This window comes from Hermetia illucens, chromosome 4 (assembly GCF_905115235.1).
Source record: "Hermetia illucens chromosome 4, iHerIll2.2.curated.20191125, whole genome shotgun sequence".
In the NCBI taxonomy this organism is placed as follows: Eukaryota; Metazoa; Arthropoda; class Insecta; order Diptera; family Stratiomyidae; genus Hermetia; species Hermetia illucens.
In genome coordinates this window covers 35,928,983-35,949,710 of record NC_051852.1, presented here as the reverse complement: position 1 = coordinate 35,949,710, position 20,728 = coordinate 35,928,983, and the positions used below count along the sequence as shown (strand labels likewise).

At 43.2% G+C, this 20,728-nt stretch overlaps 1 protein-coding gene across 2 annotated transcripts in view; it reads left to right on the top strand.

Annotated features, from left to right (window-relative positions):
* The window catches only part of LOC119656235, a 299,886-nt gene that overhangs the window by 10,717 nt on the left and 268,441 nt on the right, over positions 1-20,728 (top strand). Inside the window, exon 1 of one of the 2 annotated variants that reach the window (XM_038062652.1) lies at positions 13,782-13,825. The exons of the other annotated variant lie outside the window; for it this stretch is intronic. The gene's annotated coding sequence lies outside the window, so the exon portion shown is untranslated. Of the gene's footprint in view, positions 1-13,781; positions 13,826-20,728 lie in introns of those variants that run through there. 2 annotated transcript variants of the gene reach the window in all.

The following is a 20,728-nucleotide window of genomic DNA, read 5'->3' as shown; positions in this document are numbered from 1 at the left end:
CGTACGGAAGGTCGCGGTTCAAATCTCGCTGGTGGCAGAGGGGTTTGTATCGTGATTTGACTTCGGATACCAGTCGACTCAGCTGTGAATGAGTACCTGAGTCAAATCAGGGTAATAATCTCAGGCGAGCGCAATGCTGACCACATTGTCTCCTACAGTCTACTGTAGTGTACCGTTACGGTCTTGAATGAAGTGCTCTAACACACTTCAAGGCCCTGATACAATATGGGTTGTTGTGCCAACGATTATTATTATTACTTGGAAAGTTAATATCGTTAGAGTTTTTCTTCTTCACTTTTGTGGGAAGTAATAAACGCGGATAATACATATATCAGTGATTGCCTTCCAGAAGTTTCTGTAAATATAAATGTCTCAGGCTATTACGTGAGCCTTCTGAAGGCTCCTTTCTTTCTTTACTGAGTGGTACCTTTCTATGATTGTACGTTGCCTATCAACCGGATAAAACTGTTCACATAATCTATCTTGCAAAATAGTTGGTAACTTTTGTGCAAACATGAATACATTTTGTTCACTGGGGAAGCCTTGGAACACCATTAGCCACTAGAGTAGTCCGAGTGGAGGGAAGACACGGTTGAGAAACATTTTAAACGCTTATATCTCGGTTAATATTGAGAATTTCGCAAATGGCAACGAATCTCCAAATGATCAGTTCCGTCACTGGTTTTCCAAAGCAGTTTTTTGCGGGTATATTTATAAACATGTTCAGGTGAACCAAGCCATAGAAGCATACAGAATATGGAAGTTTAACCTAAAGATCTGCCAAAAGAATCCAAGTTTGTGGAAACCGTTTTCTTGTAATTAGAGGAAGGATGAATTTCTATCTACCTAGGCAGGCAGGGAAGGTAAAAAAGGTTGATTATTACAATTATTAACAGGTTGTACATTTGTGGTCATTAGTAAACGGCGCCCAACGTGGGGTTGAATAGGACAGAACAGTTGTGGGCTCCCCGATAGCAATGTATCTTCCAGAAGTAGCTCCTTGAACATTTCTGGGTCAAATTTCTTGGTAACCCAGCGACTTGCATTAAAGGATAGTTTCTCCAGCAATGACGTGAATTCCTCTAATGAGAGGCTCGGTGAATGTTTTTCGCATCTTCTATAGCTGGACTTCCGCAGCTCCATATCGCTTTGCTGTTTTTGTCTGTTATCCATACTCCGCTACGTAGATTCTCCTATTGTTCGGATACAATGGTAACGTCGATGTTGTTTTCGATTACGCTTAGGTTTATGCACCTAACTTCATTTGCCCTTTTTTATGAACGGCTTTCTGGGCACTGGGTATTTACTGCTTCCTACATTGTGTGTGCTGTCGCTATTTTTGGCTTCCACGCAGAATACGAACTTGGGCATTCCGTTGCAGTCATTTGCAAAATGGCCTTGTTGTCCACATTTGTCCATTGTCCGAGCAGAAGGTCGCCTTTCTGTGTTCGTCTTATCTGCGTGACATTTGACTCAGATCATTCAAGGAGACATCTGCTTTAACCTTGCGTAAATTTCCCGCGTATGTCAACTCGCTGGTTTTTGTTACTATCAGCGCGTCCGGCCTGGTTCTTTTTTGCAGCTTTTTCTTAGGTCCTACCTTCGTCCAAGTGTCTTCGGTGCTGTTAGTGGCCTTTTCTGCATGAATTTCCGAGATATCCTTTTCACTTGGAAGAGTTCGTTGCCTAAGAGCTTTTTGGGAAGAGATGTCTTCTGCGTGGTTTCGGTTGTTAAGGCAACCATCGCTTTCCACTGGCTTATCGGCACTATTTCTTCTGCCCATCCTTTCACATCCTTTTAGGCATTGAAGTATGTTACCCTTATAGAACGCACCTGATCTTTAATCGCGCAGTGTACGTTATTTCGTTGGTTAACGTACTCCATTAGATTATTGATTATCGATCCCAGCCTCGTGAATGCGTCACCCTCGGCTTCAGCAGTAACTGCACTGCTGTTACTTTTTTGGCTCAACATTCGTTTTTCCGTCGAATTCGCTGGCGGTGATCGCACTAATTTAGCGTCTGTCACACCTGATTTATTCGGAAACGACTGGACTCATTATCTCGGTCCTCTTTAAGTCCACCCAACTACTGGCCTATGCGGACGATATCAACATCATGGGAAGAACTACCCGAGACGTACAAACTGCCTTCATCCAGATCGAGCAGGCGGCGCGAGATCTTTGGCTGCACATCAATGAAGGCATGACAAAATATATGGTGGCAACGTCAGCACCAAAAACCAACCAATCAACAACATCGAACCGCACTGGTCAAACAGAAACAATAAGGATGGGAGAATACAACTTTGAGACCGTTGACAATTTCTCCTATCTAGGGTCGAAAATCACAACCGATAACAGCTACGATGATGAAATGCGTGCACGGTTGTTGTCCGCCAACAGAGCCTATTTCAGCTTACAAAAACTGCTCCGTTCGAAACGTCTCACCACAGGCGAGTCTTACTGTACAAGACTATGATCTTGCCAGTCCTCATGTATTCCTCGGAGACTTGGGTTCTTAGCAAGAAAAATTGCGAACTCTTGGCCGCGTTCGAGAGAAGAATCCTCCGAAGAATTTTTGACCCCCTACATGAGGATGGACGATTCCGTAGCCTACATAACGACGAAATCTATGAGCGATACCATGACCGTCCGGTTGTGGATAAAATGCGGCTCAAAGGGTTACGGTGGGCGGGTCACTTAATCCGTATGGATGAGGATGATCCCACCCGGAAAGTCTATAAGGGCAATATCTATTGTAGAAAAAGAAGACGAGGGAGAGCCTGCCTAAGATGGAGCGATGGCGTAGGTCAGGGCGCCAGACAGCTTTTAGGGATATCGAATTGGTGGACCTCCGCGCAAAACCGGGATGTCTGGGGTTTCTTATTAAGGCAGGCCTAGACCGGATACCGGTTGTTGCGCCGTTGATGATGATTATTATTTCGGTGACATTGACAACCACATTGACAACCAAGGTTTGTCTAACCATTGGCAACTGCTTGCGTAGATATTAATCTTTCGTTTCAAACTTCTTGTTCTATATTTCCTCCTCTATTTGAAAAGTCCTGACTGATTGTGACCGTTTCCTGTATTGTAAAATTTTTCGTATCGGCAACTTAAAGTCTCATAGCGTTTTCAACATCTGTATTTGTTTGTAGCTGAATACACGTCTGTTAATTGTTTGAAATATGGATACGTTAGATACGATATTCTAAAGTTCCAAGCAATTTCAAACCTTTAGATACTACTATTGTGTTATAGCTGCTACATGCGACTCGTTGAGACTGCTTGATATCTCTACCTGCACCCATCCAACTCATGCTTTGGCTCCTTTCCCTTCCAAACATCTCATCCTGAAAAAACTTCCTCCATGAATAAACAATCGGCGACAATTCAATAAAGATACTTTCCTCGGAATTAATTTCTGCTAAACTTTTAGATACTTGCAATTACTTAATAGATACAATCGATCCACTTCATCACACATGTTCTTGTCCAGTTCAGATATGCCCACTCACATGTGTACGCCCGAAACAGAGTTTCTTCGTGTTAATTAAAGACCCTAAGGATGCAGATTACGTACCCGTTCCATCGAGCAGGATCCAATAGGTACTCGTACATGTTCTCATTTCAATTGCAATCTGCTAGCCAAATACGTAATCACATGTGTGGTTAATTTCATCAATGGACCCGGAACAACTTCAGCATTTCCAACGAGTTTCTATCTGGCACGAACGTCAATGGAACGAATAGCAGTTTATTGGTCACGTCAGCACTGTAACATGGCCAGCTACAAGCCTCATATATTACACAGAAAGCTGGAGGAGAAAAGTTTAAACCCTAAACATCCTTTGATGCTGTTTATGCGTGTGTGCATATCTATCTACGAAATCTAACGATACAATTCATACACCAGCCATAAATAGGATAGACTTAAGTCAGATAAGTTTTTTATTTAGTCAGGAAGGATTCTTGGCTTTCTATGTATTTCCCTTTATCCGACTTTTGCCGTATATCCTTCCGACCATTCACTCTGGACTGTGTATATAATATGTGTGTGTGTAGTGCACGATAGTATGTACATAAAAGATTTCATTTGCTGATTAAAAATAACTTCCTCTACAAAGTTTCAAACCCTAAGCCGTTTTGAATGTTTTGTTTATCTTCTGGCAGACAAGCCAACCAACAGCATTTATCTGAAGGTTTGCCCTGAATTATCTGCTTATGTTTCTCTATGGGATTTTTTAAAATAGTACGAGTCTTGCACAATCTTCTAATCTGAAACAGAGCTTATGCCTTACATGTGTGCAGATATACGGCGTTTTCGAAGTAGCTGTAGTCAGATATCTAGATAACTCGGTATCTATGGTTGCGCTGAAAGGCGAAGGAGGTACGAGTGCATATTCGCAATATACACTTGCTCCAGATATTATTGGGAAAATATGCAAGAATGTCTACTTGCAATGTGCTCGGAAAGTTACTTTCCAGTTCAGCTAAGTTTGGTATTATCATTTTACATGCTCAAGAACTTTTCCTGGTTTCCTGGATGTGCTATTGAGATGTAAGTGGATTATCCTTATTATGGAAAAGCGGATAAACGTGTGGAATTCCGGAGCAATGGAAAAGAGTTTGAGCTTCATTTAAAATGTGCATTTCGTTGTTATTTCAATGCGGTATTATGCATTTAGAAGCTTTCGAATGCTTCAGCTGGGTCCATTAGGATGCTGTATTGTTTCCCAAGAGAACTAGTTTTCATTTAAATTTGAAAATAAATTTCAAATCTGCGAAAATACTACTCAAAGTTGGTTCTCCTAAGTATGATTAACAGTTGGTAAATCGTGCATTATGATGAACTTCGCAAGAGTAAGCGTAGCAGCGTACAAGGATACAGTGTCTTGAAAAGATAATGTCGTGGACCATTTTCTGCTAAAGGGCTAATCTTCAGTTTTTGCTTAAAGTTCCCATTTTACACATTTCACTTTTATTTAGAAAGAGGGTCTCAGTCCTGTTGGGGCTAATGACGGGACATTTTCATAGTTGAAAGGCAGTATTTGCCATGACGTCTTAGACAATACGAGATCTGATCAGAAAGTTCCAGGACGTTCTAAATAACTCTTTTGTTATAAATATTTACAATTGTTCTAATTTATCCCCTTCAAAATACTCCCTTTGGGAGCGAATACACTTCTTTCGACGGTGGTTCCGTTGTTCCATGCATCTGGAAAACTCTGCTTCATGGATGCTGTTCAGTTGTTCTTTTCCTTGATTTCCTCTATCATCTGAAATCGTTGTCCTTTCATTGAGTTTTGGGAACAGCGGAGCCAGGTCCGGAGAATAGGGGGAATGGGAAAGGGCTGTCATTGAGTTTTTGGCAAAAAACTCGTGGTTGAGTAGCGCGGTATGACAAGGTGCGTTGTCCTGATGGAAAAACCACTCGCCTGTTGCCCACAATTCCAGCCTCTTTCGACGAGGTTTTTGGCGTAAACTTCTCAGGATTTGGAGGTGTCGATAACAATTGATTGTCTCACCTTCTGGGAGGAATTCATGATGGATGACAACCTTCGAATCGAAGAAAACTGTGAGCATCACTTTAGTGGGTGATCCCACCTCGCAAACTGTTTTTGGTCTTGGTGAATGTTTTGACTTCCACTGGGATGATTGTACCTTGATTTCCATGTCGTAGCCATAAACCCAAGACTGGTCACATATAATGATGGCTTTGAAGAATTTTTCATTAGCATTGGATATTTCCAAGAGCTCTTGATAAACCTCCAGCCGATGCGCTTTTTGATCCTCTGTCATCAGTCGTGGAATGAACTTGGCTGTAATCCTTCTCACCTCCGATTTCTGGGTCAAAATCTTCCGACATAACCCAAATGAGATGTCGCTTTCCTCAGCCATCTCTTGAATCATCAAGCGACGATTGGAACGTACAACGGCATTCACTTTGACCACATGAAAGTTGTCAATTGAGGTTGAAGGCCTTCCTGAACGAGAGTTGATGTTGATGTTTTGCCTTCCTTGAACCGTTTAAACCATTTGTGAACGACTCACCACTTCATCACCAAAGGCTTGCTGCAGCATTTGAAAAGTTTTCGTGAACGATTTGCCCAATTTAATGCAAAATTTCACACAAACACGTTGCTCCTCCTTCATGTCCATGACAAAAAAACGCATAACGCGAGAAACAGACATCACTAAAACAGCGTAACAATCGGTTTGGAGAAGGTTAGATCAACAAAACGAAATGAAGATTACTCAGGAAGGTTCTCGCCAAAAAATGATGGTCGAACCAGTTGTCAACGTTAATGTGAAGGCGGGCAATTTGAAAGGTCCTGCAACTTTTTGATCAGACCTAGTACATGTCACGCCATACTGATCAAAGTTTCACAATATATAGCAGTTTTCTTTAGGCAATGATTCCGCAGGGACTCCAAAAATTTCATGTTCCTTAAAAGTGTTTGAGTCTGAAAACAAGAAATGTGCACTTTTGTCAACTAGGGCTTCAAAATGCGCTTTGGGTGGCTGGGCTGAGGTGAAAACGAGGCTCTCAAAACTTGTTTCCAGACTAGAGTCCACGTGTATGTGATTATCCTCAGAGCCATAGATGTGGGCCTCCCATCTTAGGGATTTATAGAATAAGTGCTGCTTGTTCGCTTTTTCATTCATTTGTAGTTTTCAACCTGAACAGAGTAGTCTGGTCGAAAACTACAAATGGGTTGCCATTTTTGGTGTTCATCGCAAGGCTTGACATGTCATTAGAGAACCCAAAAATATTTGGCAATGCCGGCTTTTGAGGCTATACACTGAAAGGATTTTCTAGTTCAAGGTTCCTAAATGTGTTTTGATTTATCTTTTCATCTTTTGAATTTTAGAGTATTTTTTCTTTTGATCATGACACAGAACAGTGCAGGAGGAGTTTAGGCTTCTTGGGAAGACCTGAAGGGAGCTAAAGCACATTTCGGCGAACCGGCAACAATGACATTTAAGCGTAATGAACACGCTTTGCCCTATTTGGAGAATTTTCCTGATCTTAGGAAAGTGTAAAGAATATTATCGAAAATATGAAGGCAATTGTGTAATGCATCTCACCCCAATTAAACAAATCTTTTGGTTAATAATGCCTATTTTCTTTGCCAATTTTGAGCGTTTACTTTCGCAACAAAATGAAGTAAATTAATAACCAAAGTACTGGCCATGGTTGATCATCAATAAAGATGCGACAGTCGGTGTCTGGTGCGAGTTAACACCACAAATAAAACCTCGGTAAGGTCATCTCTGGATCGAACCCATCTTCTTCTTTTCTGGTTCCCCTTATGATCGTGCAAGTCCTCCTGCTTTTCGACAGGTTCTACCAGGAAAAGTTTGGAATGATCAAAGGACTACTCAACGCCCTCAATGCAGGTTGGCTATCACTGCAGATTGCGATGCGCCTGTCCTTTAATCACCCAGTTTGCCGCACTTAGGAACGCAGGGCTTCAAAAACCATTGCATATTGCCCCAAAGGAAATGCCCACTTCTCGTTTTTATTCGAGAAGTAGGCCCGGCTCCAGAACCCTGTTCTGTTTTTGAGTCCTCGGTGTAGAAGACTTCCGTATATCCCACCATGCATTCCTTCCCCGTATATCCCGTCATGTATTCCTTCCCAATTCTCTCTACGCTTCAGGGTAACTTCATATCTTCTATCAAACAGATGTATGGAGGCACGAGATTTGGAAGGCATTGTAAGAACTGGATTCAGTACTCTCAATAACTCTTCCAAAGCTCTGTGCCCCCCCCCCCCCCCCCACATCTGTTGTTTCCCCGTAGATCCAATCGAATTAGTTTGTGAGCCCCTTAAATATCCCCCATTGCGTACTCACCATTCAGAGTTACATCCTCAATCTTTGTAACCAAAGAATGCAAAGCAGACTCACAGGACTTTCCACGCTGGTAATCATGTTGATTTTCATTAAGTGGGTGCGACCCTCCTTTAGCATTGCTGAATAGATGCCATCCATGCCAGGTACTTTGAGATGTTCGAAGGATAGTATAGTAGTTCTCACCTTTTCATAGGTAACAACCGCTTTCGCAGTGTTCCAGTTTCCCTTGCAGCACTTGCGTGTTGAATGGGTTGCAAGAACCGTCAGCCGCATCGCAACCTATTAAGAGTTCGAGACCACTTGATGTTGCATACGCTACCATATCCCTAAGCTCTTGCGTTGGTGGAGGATACAAAGAATCATAAGGTAAATAAGTGGAGGCAACTATGATTTATCTGATATTGTACGATGACTGTAACTAAGTCCTGGAAACAGAACTACCTCAGCATGGTTGCCGATAACCGTCTTGACATCAGGACACAAGCGCTCGGTCTTATAGATCTTTCATTGTACAAGATCCTAGCCCCCTTACTGATCCAATGCCACAGATTCTATTAAATCGAATCCACGGCTCTTGCACCAGAAAAATGTAGGGCAAGTCCTGCAGCTTTGTCAGTCTCGCTGTCAATAGATAGGAGGAGGGTTTGATATGCTGCAGGTTGATTTGACCAATCTTTACGTTTTTCGACGTAAACTCAGTCTAATGTGTTATGGAAAACAATTAGAAGCGTATGCCGCGGTCCGCGTGTGACAGGGTTTTCTCTACACCGTACCGCCAGAGATTCGATCCTCTCGTGTTTGATTTCTCTGAGAAAAGCCGCACTTGGAGGTACCGCAGTTCCCATGTCCTCATCTATGAAAAATCTGTTTTCCTTCTGCTTTCTGTTTTCCACCTTGACTGGTTTGCGGTGTCCAGTTTGTATAGATTCGATCACTCGAACTTGTAGCAAGTCAGTTCCGTTCACGTCTCTGGCTTCCCTTTCTTCCGCCTGTTCTTTGCAAGGGGTAGGAGAAGTTACTAGCAGGTAGGATTCACTCTGTAGTCCCTTCACCAGTACGAACCCCGGTACGGGGATTCAGACACTGTATGCAGTATCCTCCGCGCGCAGCTCCATTGTTGGAGAGCGCACCAAAGATACTGCAATTTGCTCTATATTGTATGAGTCGAAGAGAGATGACGCTCTACAGTTTCCTAATATGACTGAACTTCAGGAAAAAAGCCTAGGAAAAAGTGAAGCACCATATGGTGACTTGCCCTGAGAACATGCAAACTCTTTTGGTCCAGTTCGAATACCAAGGTGAAACCCTCCACGTTTGTAGATTTATCCTTCCTGGCATTCATGAACTTTACCCTTCAGTGTCCAAATTCCATGCCCGGGTTCTGTTCACCCAGCATGCGGATGATCTCCTCTGCCTTCCTTCGAGGACCTGGTAAAAAACATCCAACATGCTCTGTTCTGCGTAGCTCAGTGTTCACAATAGTGAACTAGGGCCGACCGCCAGAACTGAAAGCCGGGATTGCCGCTAACAGAAGAGTCTGGTGCATCCTGTGTGGATCTCACCGGGGTTATCAGTTTATCCCCACCTTCCACCGGAGATTCCGCTTCTTTGTGAACTATTTCTGTGGACGCTTTCGCACCTAGTGATACAGTCACGTTCATGTCCTCATTCCCAAGGTGATTCATCTTTCTTCGCAGTGTCCTCCTCTGTCACCGGCTTGGGGCGTTTCCAGATTCACGGTGCCCGGGCCTTTTCGATCCATTTCCACATACTAGTGTTAAACCAGTAGCGTCCACGTCACCAGCTTCCTGTTCTTCCGTTCTTCCCGGTAAGGGTGAAGGAGAAGGTTCTGACAGGCAGGATTCAGCCTGTAGTTCCCCTTCCTTAGTGGCTGAAGTTTCCTTCCGCCGAGCCTTCCTTTTCCGTTTGCGGATAGATTTGGACTGTGGTGCCACGGACCCGCCGGCCTTAGTCGGATTTCCAGTTTACCCCAAGTTGAGAGTTATCGTACTTTCCTTTCTGGCTTGCTTCGCTGTAGGTACTAAATGCAAGCTTTCCACTGAGCCGGAAAGCATGTCTTCTACAGATTTATCTTTAGGGAGGTATGAATGTGGTGAGGCCTCCAAAATCCGCGCCCCGGCCGCGACATAATTGCTCATCGGCGCGGGTGGATTCGAAGTCTGTGACTTCTTACCAGTTGGAGAGTTTAAATCCTTCGTTTCCATATTCATCTTTTGGACACCCTTAGTGTAGTAATAGAGTACTACAGGCTTCCCCACCACGGCAAGGTGGTGTCCGAGGGGGAGAAAGGGTTGTAGAGGGAATGCAACCTTGAGGCTTTCCAGTTGGGTTAGTATATCTTGAAATCTTGAAATTAATCCGGAGCAAGACAGAGGTTTTCCAGTTCCACCGAGTGACCTGCTTGGTTGGTGTACTGGAAGTTGTGAATAGGGTTGTTCCTATCATAGTACTCATTTATAGTGAATTAATGAAGCCGAGAGGATGGAGGTAGAAAAGTAGTTACCCGAGAAAAGAGTATTAATTAACGCATTGAACTCAGTTTTAAATTTATGATCAGTTTCTGAAGAGTGTGGTTCTGGGGGGTTGGAAAGTGTTAGCAGGAGGAAGAGTTGTGTGCGAAGGATTTTTTTGAAAATTAGAATTGCGGTGCTTTCGGCAATGTATGAGGACTTTCCATTAGGACGAGGTTTATCTTTGAGGAAAAAGTTGAAGTTTGGAAAATTGGGTTTGCATTGGTCGAAAGATTTATGTAATTCAAACTCATGCGTAGGGACCCAACTGACTATAGAGTCGTTACTTAACCCAATAAGCTTAATATCTATAGGTGGACGGTCGGAGACTGATCACCTATCAAGATCGTGAACTGATCCGAAAATCCAACAAGGCTGCTAGGGAATGCATGTCGTGCCGGTAACCTACATTGCCGCTGCCTAGTGCGGCATTACCTAGTGAAAGAAAGCAATGAAATCATGGAAGTTCTAATTGATAGAATCAGTATGAGCCGGGGTGGAGAGGGCTGTTTTGGGCGTAGCTTGTCACCGTAACTTCAAGTGTTGAAGAAATCCATGATCCAAGCAACTGTAATCTTTCTAATATTTAGATTTTTGAAAGTAATTAGTATTTCTCATTCTTAAGTTGCTCTTTTGACCAAATAGATGAAAGGTTTCCTTTTGAATGCCAAGAGGGGAAGTGGGTTTTTTTCGAAAGTCAGTTTCTGACTGGGTTACTGCATGTACTATTTGTATTCTGCTTGTGGTCGATTCACCTTATCTTAAGTAGAATTTACGAAAAGTTCGGCATGCAATTGCGTCTTTTTCTAAGCTAAGGTATCCAAAGATAATAGAAGTACCAGATAAGCCTTAGCCCAACTAAGAAGAGACATCTAGAGTGTAACTTGCTCCGATGCATCTGAAGTCTGGAAAACTCATTCCAATGCTTTTGAAGTTTGCTTTCTTGTCTACACGCCTCTAGCATGCTGGTTATACTTTGATTGTACTTTAGATCCCAATTTTCAGGAGGAATCACAATCTCTACGCTTTTAAAGATGTTCTGAAGTTAGCTTGTGATAATTGACCCCAAAATATTTCAGAATATAATAACTGTCCTCCTCCTCTTTACCGTCTTCCGATTCAAAAATTTAAACCCACTAATGCAATGAATAATGGAAAATTTCGGCACCTTATGATCTAGATTGACATGAATCGATGTGACACTTCAGTTTGTTTAATATTCCCCTTTCTCCTTCAGCCTTCAAACTGTCAGCATTGATGTATCTGCTTTTGGCTAAGTGCGGTATACCTACGCGCTCTACTTCCGAAGAAAAGGGGACGGGTTCATCTTTCCTATTTAGAAACGCTCTGTTGCCTTTCTTGTTTGTCAGTCCGGAGAATCGAATGTCTTTTCTTTTCGACCAACGATCCGCGTTCCATTTTCTGTTCCTAAAGCTTTGCTTCTAAAGAAGGATTCCTTTTCTTTTGTCTTCAATGTATCATTGTAAGAAGGTCTGCAGCTATGTATAATTCGATTTAATTGAACTTCCGCCTTGTCTTCATGTCTCTGAGTTGACAAAATTGGGAGATATTTATAGAAAACTGTTGACAATTAAAAGTGTCTCATTTGCCTGCTTCGCCAGGCCGGCCTAATTACTTAGGATTGTGGAAAGTTACTGCGAATAAAACGTCTGGCTTTTGGTCGATGATAATTTCCTTCGTGCTGTTATGATTCTCGTTTGTTTTTCTAATTAGTTCCACGAAATAGTCTGGTTAAATTTTCATTTGAAAGATGACTCAGGTTAATCAGCAGCCGTTCCAGCGTTCATAAGTGCTTTTTGAGGAGAATCTAAAATATTGTGATACTTCCTTGCGAGCAAACCTATAATATCCTTCCAATGTAATTTAAGCGGACAACTGTGTACCTACATCAATCATTCATTCCCTTCTTTTGAGTTCTTAATTTGAAATCCTGTCAGAAAGGATCTGTGTACTTTTAGCTCCTTACAACCTAAACATTGACAACTACCATGCTGAATTCTAAACAAAAGGGAAACCACGGGAGGGAGGCATGACTTTTGTATATTTAAAACAATTTGCCTGAAGTTGTTGATACTTTTTGCCCTTAAAATACTGACAGATAACAAAGGACACGAGTTGAAATGCAGAAGAGAAAATAGGATTACTTCCAAAGTGCACTACATGCCCCCTTGTCGTACACTGAAACTATATGAGAACGCTGGAAAAGGACTTCCTTGCTATTTGCTCATTGCACAACTACATCTGAACTTTTTATTGTTCAATTCAATTAGCAAAACTTACGATTCTCACTAAAACTAATTACCTCCAAGTAGCTTCCGAAGTCATTCTTTCGTCGTCGAATTCACAGAAATTATACTTTCACACTAGCAGTAACTACCTCGTTCATTCCGTGCTACTTTTCCATTCCCATTAGCCTTTCTCCACTTTAATGACTCCAAGTTCTCAATCGGTAAACGTTGTTTAATTGTCTAAGCGACCACCCTTCTTGCCGCCATCGGGATCCTTCGTCACTGACCTGGAATATAACTTCCTCAGCCTGCACAAGTGTCCCTAATGCTCTTTTCTCTATGTTATTTTTTCTTGTACTTTCTTTCTGAAGGCCACGAGGACAGTCGTGATTCCATGTGAAGACGTAGTTTGTGTTATGCTGGTTTCCGGGACATTCTGAAGGAAGCGGTGAAAGGAAAGGAATCAGGAGCAGAAACTAGAAAATGTAGTGAGGAAAGAAGAAAATTTGTCCTGATTTTATGGTTGCATTGTAACTATTAGATTGAAATGGGATGATTTTGGGTGATGCATGGGTTTGAGTTGGATGGCCTGGAATACGTGGTTCGTTGATGATAAAAGTCGTGAGCACATGTTGGGGAGAGCGGTCCAACTATGTACATATAAAGATAGGGACACACATTTGTGGACAATTAGCTTTTCTGGATGAATTTGCACCTGGACTTCTTAGAACGTCAGAGTGGCTTTGTGGAAGAAATTGATGGTAAGTCCGCACCAGACTGTTATCTAGAATGAAGTGTGGGGTTTTGGTTAAAGCTAGTCAAGATATTTTCATCAACTTATAAAAAAAAGTACAGCTTGAATGCACCGAAGCGAATGTCGGGTAGTGAATAATAACATATTGCGGGTCTTTAGGAGTAGTTGGAGGGTTCTCCCTGAAACGCTTCCTTCATTTCCCTCGGTGTTGCCCGAGTTGGACTGCCCAATTTAACTGCGATTATTTTGTAAGTTCTTCTGGTATATTGAATGGAGGGGGTGCTTTGTATAGATTTGAGTTGTTTTGCTCGCATTGCAGTCTGTTGGCTGTTCATTTACGTAGAAAACCTCTTTGGAGATAGTTCACTAGGTAGAGGACAGTGATCGGTTCTTAGATCTACCGGTGTTCTCCTTGTCACTTTCCAATGGTAAGTTAACTTAGTGCTTTGGTTTGCCCTGGTGTTAACTCTGGAATCGAAACAGGATTTGAGTTACGTCAAGTTGTTTGGCCATCTCTTGTGCTAGGGATGTGATTTCGGTGATGATTTTGCTATATTCGTATGACACGTGGCATACATGCCATTTAACCGAAGCGATGTTCAAGTGTAGGAATTACAGCAATGGCTCCAAAAGAAGGTCACGGTAGGCTCGGAAACGTGAATCGTAACACTGGTGCAGTGCAATGTCACAATCTACTAAGTCGTCGATATCTACGTGTTCCTGGCCGGTTAGGAGTTCGTTCGACGAGACTTTGGTTTCTGAAAATGCGCTTCTTACTGTATCTAACAGTACAGCCTCAAAATCTTCTCAGGAGTTTGTGCAACAGGCCTCTCAATCTGAGTTGATTTCATCTGTAATGCCTTCCTGGGGTTGCTTCAACTGGCCCTCTATCCCAGATTCAGCAGCTTCTATGCGACGAGTTACGGTCCACCTTCAACGGGACATTATCCGCAGCCTCCTCAGCAGATCACGAATCGGAATACAGCCGCTCCACTTGTTAACAGCGTTCCCGTCGTCAACGAAGCTCCACTTGCCGCCGCTGCTCTATAGCCTGGCACTCCATGCACCCATGCCAGTGACCTCGGGTTAAAGACGTCCCACCTAAACAGCCATTTATCTCCAGGCCAGAGTTCGCAATTTCTTCGGACGATATACTGGAGTACATAAAGAGGAAAGATGGTTCACCTTCTCCTCTGTTCTGTATCGAACTGGCAAAAGACAACACCACCGACCGAGTGATTGTGTCTTTCAAGGTCACTTATCCTCACGAATCTGATGTCGTCGGCAACCGTTCTTTCAGGCCTGAAGGTGCATTCATCAAGCAATATAAGCGCACCAATTTGCGAGTAAATTTCAGGGCAACCCGCCTGCCTTGCCGAGCACTGTAACTGGATCCGTGTTTATTGTCCGTCTGTTCTATCAGAATGTTAGAGGTTTAAGATCTTCAATTTATCTGCGCCGGGTCAGCAACACCATGCCGTCTCTGAAAGCTGGCTTCACGATGACATATTAAACTCCGGGCTTCCCGAAGGGTACTGCACTTTCCGAACGGAGTTTAATCCCGAAAGTCCACCAGCGGTGGGGTCCCAATTGCAATAAGAGATACACTCCGCGTCGTATTTGTCTTTTCTTCCTCTGGTTTTCCTTTTGACTGTGTTGCTCTTCGTGCCTCCCCGCCCAACTCACTCCTGTTGATTGCATCTTGTATATACGTCCCCTATGTTTGCCCTTCTCACCTGTACGAACTGTTTGACACTTTGTTTGAACTCCTTACTGTCAGATTTCCTTCTCTCCCTTTCCTCATTTCCGGAGATTTTAATCTCCCGACGCTCCACTGGCCTAATCAACCTTTCCCATTCTTCCCTTCTACTTTCTTCCTTTATGAACACTTGCTCAGCCCTGAATTTCAATACCAATAAAAAATTCCTTGGGCCGCACTCTCGATCTTTTCCCTTCCAACCTCACCGAGCGCCACGTTTCTTTTTTTCCCTGCACATTCCCGTATGTCAAAACTGACGCTCACTATTTCCATTTGAATTTGAAGCGGAACTCCCCCGTTCAAACTTCGAAACTGTGCATAAGTCTACTAAGTTCAACTCCCACAAAGCCAACTTTGACGTCTCAAGTCAGCTTTAGTGTCTATCAACTGGGTTTAAATATTAAGCAACTCAGCGTGTGATCAAACTCTTAGCACCTTTTACAATATCCTGCCCGATCTCCTCTGCTATTGTATCCCTTCTTCCCCTGCTTGCTTGCTTTCGTACCCAACTTGGTTCACAACGGAGATCCTGAATAACATTCGCTTGAAATATGCACTGTGAAAGAAGTTTCGGGCTTCTAAGAATGACGCCGGTCTTGCTAGTGCCTTTAGTGGACAACCCCTTCCACTACTAACCTTCTTCTAAGGCCTGGGTGTAATATTCGATGACAAACTTCATTGACATCATTAATAAAGCTTCCAAAATGTCTAGTTTTATCTTAAGTTCCTCCTCCGGATTTACCTCAATTCAGCCCTCCTTAAGAATCTTCAACTTCCTTGTCAGAAGCATACTTGAAAATTGCTGTGTAGTCCGGATCTGTGACTGTCCCGCTCTTGAAGTTGCACAACGTAAATTCACTCGGACTCTCTTTTACAAAAAGAGTCTTCCACGGGTTGGTTATCCGTCATGATTCCGCACTCTCAACTGCCCTTCCCTTCCCAGGAAGATGCATCGTTATTTTCCTCGATACGTGTACCCTTTTCAAACTCTCTAATTGCCTTATGGACTGCTCTGTCAGCTCTGATATTATTTTCCGCATTGTCTCTCATAATAATACCTAGTGCGGACATTTTTGAAGTACCCTTCGCGGAGCTCGACATCTACGTTCAATCCGTCATCCCGAGGCTACACCGGTCTTACAACGCCCTACAGCTTAGGTCCTTTGACTATGTCTCTCTCTTTGGCTTTAAGCGTAAGGTAAGCCATTTTCTTGCTTCTCCCTCTGAAGACAATATGTATCAAGGAATTTGTTTCCTGTATATTGTCTCTTTGACTGGGTTCGGCTAGATGTCTTCAGGGGTTGTTAGGTGGCTGAGAAATCTCATCTGCGGTTGCAAGAATTTGCATTTCCCTTTTTGCTTCAAAGAGACGTTGAAAAATGCACTCGAGGATAAACTTAATATTTTTGCTTGGTTCTGACAGCAAAAGTTTGAGGTGTTTTGCAGTACTAAGGCTCTGCCACCTGCTGGGAAGCTTGTTTACAGTTTTTGATAGTAGCACTAGTCAATGCCACTAACACTTTAATCGTTAGCTCTGGTCCGGCCAGGGGGGAAATTGAACCTTCTTGCTAAAGCGTCCGAGATTTCATTTCCCTCTACACCACAAAATTCGGGCACCCAGAATAATTCCACCGTATTGAATCTAGAAGCAGACATTTATGGTTTCTACATTCCTAAAAGATTTTTGAAGTGATGAAAGGGCTGCTCAATGGCTTCAATGCAGCTTGATTATCGCTGCAGATTGCGATGCGATCCTTCTGGTTCATCATAGTTTTCTCTCCTATGAGGATAACTTCCTATCTTCTACTAAACAGATGTATGGGGACCTGAGAATCAGAAAGCATTGGAAGAACTAGATTCTTTCAATCCTCTGTGCCCCCGCTTCCGTTATTTCCCCATAGATCTAATTAAATTAGTCTACGACCTGCTCTTATTGCAGCGCTTTGAATAAATATATCCAGAGGCTGTGAATTGAGTAATGCATTTAGAGCTGCGCAGGATATCGTGCTCATGGCATTAGTAATACCCAGACACACAATTCATTGCAGTGCGGTTAGTTTACAGTGGAAGCTTTTCTGCCTAGCCTTAACTCACCCTACGTATACTCACATTATCGCACTACCATGTCGAGGTAAAAGTCCGTCAGCACAGGCCACTGTGAGACCTCGTTTCAACTTTATATCTATGTGTTTTTTCGAAAGAAGCTGTTTATCTGGAGTAACTCTCAGATGTTTCACTTCTTCGGAAGGTTGAAGGGTTGCATCCCTTATCTCTGTCCAGTCCAGCCCACCCATCTTCCTCCTTTCTGTTTTGGACTTTAGCACTTTTCCACGAATGTGACGTTCAACCAGTCTCTCCAGACATTTCAGCGGAAGTGATGTTAAGGTGATTTGGCTGAAGTTCCATGAATTTGAATAGTCTATTAGGGCTGTTTGCCCCTTGAATTGCCACTGAATTTACCACTATTCCAACAAATATGCTGAGCGTTCGAATCACAACCTATTAAGAGTCCAAGGCCACATGGCTCTGCTTACGCTGCCAGATTCCTTACTACCTGCGTCGGCGGATAACAGAAAGAATCATAGAATAAGTAAGCAGATGCAATTATGACGTTTCTGCTCTTGCTATTAGTCTGGTATTGTAAGTTGACTGACACAAGGTTCTGGGAATAGAATTGTCTCATCATAGTTGCCTCTAACAATTATGACATCTGGACGCAGGTGGTTTCGAAGATCTTAGTCCCCTTTACTGATCCAACACCTTAGATTTTATTAAAATGAAGGCATGGCTCTTGTGCCAGAAATATATGAAGACAGTTTTGCGACTTTGCCAGCCTTGCTGCCAGTAGAAATGATGAGATTAAGTCACGCGTCCGCCGGGCTTTCCGCGCTCGATTCGGTTCCTACAACCTTTCGTGTATCGCAGTTATTGTTGCAATTACCGCGCTTTAATTTGTTTCCGACCTCAGCGTTTCTTCTTCGAGATTATGGCGTCCGATCATCGTTTAACCTCCCGCTTCCAATTGCGAATTTTGGATAATGGAATATAACATGTTCCGGGTTCTTGGGTATAGCGGCGCATTTGGGATAGTCAGGAGACTTGTCCCATCCGAAGCGATGTAAGTGCTTCCTGTATCCATTGTGTCTCGTAAGGATTTGTATTAGGTGACAAGTCCATTCTCATCGTTATCGCTTGATTCATCACGCCAGTGGCCGATACCTCCTGAACCAGATTCACGACCATTGCTACCCAATCGACCATAAAACGGGGTCTCCGAAATCCACGCTGTCGTTCCGATAGACCACTTGCTAGCTCGACGAATAGAGGCAGCTTTTTCTATATCACCCTTTCCAACATCTTCCCCATAGTGTCTAAAAGATAAATAGGGCGACATGAAGAGGGTGTGCCGCGTGGTTTTTGGCGTTTCGGTAGCAGAACCAACCTTTGCCTCTTTCACTGGGCGGGAAACACTTCTTCCACCATGTACGATTCAAATGTGCTTATGAACCAGGTGGTACAATAAGGACCAGTTAGCTTTAGGGGTTTTTGGGGAATCCCATCCAATCCCGGAGTCTTATTATCCACAATTCGTCCGCAGATCTCTTGTATTTCCTCCTCGTTTAGCCCGGGGATTAAGAACGTCCCGTTAGACCGTAGGTTGAGGTCCACTTTCTTTTCGTTGTTGGAAAGTAGTTGCGATTATTTTGAACAAGAGTCGCGGGCACGTTACTTGGGGTGGTTTTTGGGAACAAATCTTCTTTATTACAACTTCATAAGTAGGGCCCTACGGGTTCACATTTGCTTCAAGGCAGAGATACCCGTAACAATTCCGCTTACTTTCCCGTATAGCCTTCTTAAGGGGATTTCGAAGACCGCGGTATTCTTTCTTTATCTGGCGGTCTCTTAGTTTTCCTCTTGTCCTTTGGCAAAGTCTCCTCGCTCGCAGACACGATGATCTCCACAGCAAGATTTTCTGGTTCCACCAATAGTTTGGTTTCGTACTATGGAGGAAACGCCATCGCGACATTGTAGAGTCACACTCCTTGGTTACTCGTTGACACAGCTGTGTCCCACTCCAAGCTATCTAGCATCTTCTGATGTTGCGGGAATGTTGCACTAGGAGGAGTGTTACAGCAGTAGATATGGATACCGTTGAGTTTTGTAGTTATAAAGGCGGTTCCCGGGAATGCCATTGTTTCTTGTTTGGTTTGCTTTCCGCATGCCCATATCGCCGCGTTTCCATTGCTGTAATTTCCGTAAGGATCACAGATTACCATCACGTCCGCCATGTGACTTGTGTGAACCTCATTTAGACCTACCATTCAGGTTCCTCTCTCATGCCCGGCGATTACCATCACTTTTAACGTGCCGGTCACCTAGTCCTGTTGTATAACATGCGTCGTGGATCTCCAGTGCAATCTTGGATAAGATGCATCTTTTCAACTTATCGTGCTCACTAGTATATGCTGCTGCAAAGTGACTGAAGTCGGAACATCTCAAGGATTTCCAGAGAGATATTTGCTCCCCAGGTTGGCATACAACTCAGCCTATTCTTAACTTGCCTGCGGTAATCAGTTTAACCCCATATTCCAACGGCAAGCTAATAACAGCGGTCTGTGTAGCTCCATACGTCTTCTTCATCCTCTTTATCGCAGTCTCTTCTATTCCAGATATTAAAGTTGAGGCCGTAATCGAAGAACTGTACGGAATTTTCGTCGGGTCTGCTTTGTTCGCAGGAGAGGCTTTTTTTCTTCTCGGCTGCTTACTGGGTACCAATTGGTTCACTTATCCCGTCACTACTTCGTTTGCTGGCGTTTTCGTCTACTTTATGTTGAGAAGGAGCCAGTTTCTCGCGGGATCTTGCCTCATGACATTTGGGGGTTTTCTCCTCCACCGCCCTAATATAGCACAACTCAATGCCTCGTATCAGAGCCCTGATATTTTGGTGGATATTCCTTCTCTCCTTGATGAACTGACAGAGTTCATGTATGCATTCTTCCAGTGAAAGATACACTGTTGCAGTTTGCTGCCTTCTACGCTCACCTTTTACAGTTGCAGCGTTCATGTCGATCTAGGACTATCCGAATTCCATTCCGAGTCCCGCGAAGAATCTGGACTGCCGGGGGGGTAACCTTATCTTCGGTGGTAAGTTTCGAGTTCTTACAAAACGGGTCCGGTGTGGATCCCATCGCCACCATTATCTCCCTACTAAAAAGCATGAGAGGCGGAACTGTGGTCCCCCTTTTCAATTTAAAACGCATTGAAGAATTCTCCATGGAGTTTGCCTACGTATCTAAATTTAACTTTCAATTCTAGATAAACTACTTACAAAAAAGAACGAAATGAACAAAACCAGTGGTAGCAAAGAAAAAGTGAAATATCTAGAATGATTTTCCAAATTAACCCTCGCTAAATTTGGTGGAAAATACGTCCCCACTCTCGTTCCGTTTGAGTTGTGAAGCATTCATGTGGCAGAGACTACGAAAAACTAGGGTCGTAGAATGCCTTTCTGGTCAGTCTTTTGATCATCCTCCACAAACCTAATAAAACTTTCATTTGGATAATTAAACTT